Below are 5,177 nucleotides of genomic sequence, written 5' to 3' on the forward strand. Positions count from 1 at the left end.
TAAATTATAAAGATAGGTTCCTCTGCAAAATAAGCAGTATTGAAACTATAGGATTGAATGTTAGGAACCACTTGGGTTCTATTCCTAACTGGGTCAGAGTTGGTGTATAACCTTGAGCTATTCACTTAATCTTTTTCAAACTTAGGTTTTCTGTCTAAAATAGACATTAATTGCTTACCTATTTAGCCAAGGCAGGAACAATTTCCTGATAGGAAGATGACTCAGCCGCCTAGGGAGGTGATGTAGCCTCTTGTCCTGAAAGTCTTCAGAGAGACGGAGGCAGCCAGCTGCCTGGATGGCTTGAAGACTGGAGACCAGACCACCCAAGTGAAGCCTGACCTTTAGGGACAGTAAAGAGAGGCAGTCATTGAGGGCATGCTATTTGCAGTCACTGAGCTAGATCCTGGGAGATAATGGTGAACCAGACGTACCCAAAGTTTTTGCCCTTATGAAGTTTACTGTTGAGGATGCTGTGTGCATGTTTGAGATGATTCAGAGAGAGGTTCTATTATCTTATTATCTGGATCTGAGGGGTTTTTAAAAAATATTTTTGTGGGATCATGTAGGATCACTCTCAAGAAATACAATCGTGAGAGACTTATGGGAGAGGAGTCTGATGTTGTATGGGGTGTTGTTAAAACAGGTCTTGTTAAAACAGGGCTTGACTGCTCCAGCTCAGATGGGAGCAACGGAATCACATGGGCATTGCTTGTTACCTGAGATGAGAGTGTGGGGAGAGTTTTAACATATCTTGCATGGATTTTTGGGTCAAAGTTAATGGCTCCTCCTCTCCACTGCCCCCAGAAGGGCTTTGTACCAATCTGCTGATGTCCCACTTGGATGATGGGGCTGCGGCAATTGAACAATGGATTCTGACTACACAAGCTGCTCCTGTTCTTCTGTGGTCAAGGGCACAACCAGTAGTGGTGTGTAGGCAGTGTAGTGGCATCACTGGTCTTCCACCAAGATTTTGTTTATAGGTCACATCTTACAAAGCAGTGGTTCTTCCTACTGTAGGAAATTTGAAATGCTCCTTCTCTTGCCATTGTGCGTGTTGCTCATGCAGGGGAAAAGCCGCCACAGGTGCTGAGATTAGGGAGGTGGAGAGACAGCTGCAGCATCACACAGTGGGTCCTTTGAGCAAATGTCAACTGTCTGGGGTATCCCAAGTCTTTCAGTGTTATTGGCTAATTTGTTCCATTATAATTTTTATTTTTTAATTTTTAATTGCAACATTCACTTTATTGTGGTCTGGAACTGAACCTGCAATATCTCAGAGGTCTGTCTGCCTGTACCTAAAAGAACTGAAAGCGGGGTCTCGAAGAGATATTTGTAAACCCATGTTCACAGAAGCACTATTCACAATAGCTAAAAGGTGGAAGCAACCCAAGTGTCCATTGACAGATAAATGGAAAAGCAAAATGTGGTGTAAACGTACAATGGAATATCACTCAGCCCTAAATAGGAAGGCAATTCTGACACCTGCTACAACATGGATGAACCTTGAGGACATTATGCTGAGTGAAATAAGCCAGTCACAAAAAGACAACTATTGTATCATTCCACTTATATGAGGTACCCAGTGTAGCCAAAATCAGAGACACCAAGTGGCTGCCAAAGGCCGGGGAGGGGGACAGGGAGTTAGGAGATAGGGGACAGAGTTTCAGTTCGGAATGTTGAGATGTTCTGGAGATGGTGGTGACGGTGGTGGCAGCCCGACAACTTGAATGTACTTAATGCCACTGAACTGTGCACTTAAAATGGTTAAAATGGTAAATTTTGTTGTGTTTTTACAATTTTAAAAAAGGTCACCCCAAAAGTCACATTTTCAAGTCACCCGTTCCGTATGTACCGTTTGTCTTTTCCTCTTTGGGGCCTGGCAGCCCTTACATTTTCCCCACTGCCTGACATCCAAACAAGAAAGCCTGGACCACGTCACCCTGTGGAGCTCATCATTTCCTCTCCTCTCTGGGCCTCCAAGGGTCGGTGGGAAGTCCCTTCACCCGACAGGCCCGGGGCCAGCTGGCACCCGCTAGAGAACAGAATATGCCTGCTTCTTCCCAAATCCGTTTTCGGTGATGTCACCTTGGCAGTTTTAAGTCATTGGGAGTGGGAGCGTCCACACCAGGGAAATGGGCGAGGCGCCACAGACCAGGGCTTTCTGTCTGAGGAGCTGCTTCCAGCGCATCGCCGCCTCCCCCTCGGTCTGACACGTCCCTCAGCCAGAGGTGCGCCTTATTTGGCAGCAGGTGGTGGAAGGAATGACCAGGCCATGCCCAACACACCCCACGTGTGCCGCCCGCCCGGCTCAGGAGGGAGATGGGGTGCCCAGGTCCCCGCCGCTCACCCTCCCGCCTTTGGAACAAAGGACTGTCTTGACTGAGGAGGCTCCGAGAGCAGCTCACAGGCCCAAGATGGTCAGCTGGGCCACATGGTGGGTCTACCCCGCGAGACCCTTCTCCTGGTTCATGAACACACAGGCAAGAGGGGATACAGGGCCCGGCCTCCACTGCCATAAAGCCCGTGCACATCAGACCCCGCAGCACGCGGCCCGGCCGGCCTTACCGCCGTCGTGGTAGTGCTGCGTGGACTCCTCGGACGACCGGTAGTAGCTCTGCTGGGCGTAGGATGCCAGCTGGTGGGCGTAATCGCCGTGTGGTCCGGGGGTCTGTCCGGCTCATGGGCTCCGAGGTGGCCTGGCGGTGGCCGTACAGCTCGCCACAGCTGTTCTCCCCCTGGCACAGGTACTCTGGGAGGACCGGTAGCGCCCTGTGGGCCGCTGCCCCATTGCGCTGCTCGCCTGCCCGCTCCGGCCATCATGGCCATGGACTGGCCTGCGTAGTGCGGGCTCCCGCCCCGCACCCAGCTGTAGCGGGACGAAGCCGCCTGGGTTGGGCTGCATGTTGATGCTGGCCCAAGACACGTCGTTGCTAATGGCGCCTTGGCCCTGCAAGTGGTACGCTCTGTGAGGCCGGTCCCGAGTGGCTGGAGCCGGGCCTCGACCCCTGGCTGCTGCCGTACGCGCTCGTGGAGGCGCTAGGCAGCGCGCTCTGCGCCGTCTGCCCCATGGACACGTGGTTCGGACAGATGTCTTTGCGCCTGCGTGAGGGAGGACGGCGGCTGCGGCATCAATGAGACTGCCCTGGGAGTGCGACCCCTGGCGGGAGCAGCTCTGGAACAGCCCTGAGGGGCCCGGCGTCCGGCTCGGGGCTGGCGGGCGTGCAGCAGGGACTGCATATTCTGATTGGAGTCTGAGATGATGGCCCGGTAGACCAGGTTCCGGTGCAGGGCCTGCTGGTACTGGGTGCACTCACCGCCTTGCCCTTGCTCTGGTAGTCCAGGATGAACTGGATCAGGCGGTGGTTCTCATCTAGCATCTTCTGCGTGGTTTGCTGCATGACTTCCCCTTTGCCTCTCTGCCAGGCGAATGTGAAGGCCACCAACATGGTGGCGGGTGCCCCATTATAGTTTTTATTTTATTTTATTTTATTATTATTTTTTTTTGTGGTATGCGGGCCTCCCCCCGCTGGGGCCTCTCCCGTTGCGGAGCACAGGCTCCGGACGCGCAGGCCCAGCGGCCACGGCCCACGGGCCCAGCCGCTCCGCGGCACGCGGGATCCTCCCAGACCGGGGCGCGAACCCGGCCCCCCTGCATCGGCAGGCGGACGCGCAACCACTGCGCCACCAGGGAAGCCCCTATTAATTTCTACTGAACGGCAAAGTAAGTAGTTCAGCCTTACATATATATACATCCTTTTTTATGTTCTTTTCCATTATGGTTTATCTCAGGATATTGAATACAGTTCCCTGTGCTATACAGTAGGACCTTGTTTACCAATTCTATATATCATAGTTTGCATCTGCTAACCCCAAACTCCCAATCCATCCCTCCCCCCATTTCCCCCCTCCCCTTTTGGTAACAGTAAATTTGTCTTCTATGTCTGTGATTCTGTTTCTGTTTCATAGATAGGTTTATTTGTGCCATATTTTAGATTCCACATATAAGTGATATCATATGGTATTTGTCTTTCTCTTTCTGACTTACTTCAGTTAGTATGATAATCTCTAGGTCTATCCATGTTGCTGTAAATGGCATTATTTCATTCCTTTCTATGGTGAGTAGTATTCCATTGTATCTATGTACCACATCTTCTTTATCCATTCATTTGTCGATGGACATTTAGGTTGTTTCCATGTCTTGGCTATTGTGAATAGTGCTGGTGTGAACATGCAGCACTATTCACAATAGTGCATGTATCTTTTTCAATTATAGTTTTGTCTGGATATATGCCCAGGAGTGGAATTGCTGGATCAGATGGTAATTCTATTTTTGGTTTTTTGAGGAACCTCCATACTGTTTTCCATAGTGGCTGCACCAACTTATATTCCCACCAGCAGTGTAGGAGGGTTCCCTTTTCTCCACACCCTCTCCAGCATTTGTTATTTGCAGACTTTTTTTTTTTTTTTTTTGCGGTATGCGGGCCTCTCACTGTTGTGGCCTCTCCAGTTGCGGAGCACAGGCTCCGGACGCACAGGCTCAGTGACCATGGCTCACGGGCCTGGCCGCTCCACGGCATGTGGGATCTTCCCGGACTGGGGCACGAACCCGTGTCCCCTGTATCGGCAGGCAGACTCTCAACCACTGCGCCACCAGGGAAGCCCCTGTATGAGCCATTTGTATCTCATGATTCTTAAGGGTTTACATTTCTGAGATCCTCCACAAACAGTGACTGTCTGATATGGGAATTTTAAAAAAAGTCTCATGCCAGGAATCAAATATTAATCTGGTACCATGTCTTTATTCTATAGTGTCTTCCTGTTTCTCCTTCTACAATTGGAAACATTGACCTGTTTTCAGTATTTGGTATAAGCTTCCAGAAAACTGTACATAAGATTAGATTCTGAAAAGTCAGCCTCACATCAGCCATCTGTAGAGCTAACACATCCTAAGCAATGATTTGTAAATGTGAACCTGAAAATTTTGGGAAATACCCAATGCTAAATTAAGTCATTCAAACTCAGCAGAGTATGCCCATATTAGCCTGTTTAAAGATATTGGCAAGTTAGTTGGTATTTGCACTGTGTAAAGGAAGATGGTTTACACAAGGAAATGCATTGCAAAGAACTCAGAAAATGGTTGAAAGGGAGTTGTTGAGTTTAATAATAACAGCCACCAA

General features: G+C 49.9%; 1 pseudogene; it reads right to left on the bottom strand.

The window, feature by feature from the left end:
• Positions 1 to 2,530: 2,530 nt before the first annotated feature.
• LOC102985741 (calcium-responsive transactivator-like) lies at positions 2,531 to 3,446 on the bottom strand (annotated as a pseudogene).
• Positions 3,447 to 5,177: the final 1,731 nt, after the last annotated feature.

The sequence above is a fragment of the Physeter macrocephalus genome, chromosome 13 (genome assembly GCF_002837175.3).
Source record: "Physeter macrocephalus isolate SW-GA chromosome 13, ASM283717v5, whole genome shotgun sequence".
NCBI classification, from domain to species: domain Eukaryota; kingdom Metazoa; phylum Chordata; class Mammalia; order Artiodactyla; family Physeteridae; genus Physeter; species Physeter macrocephalus.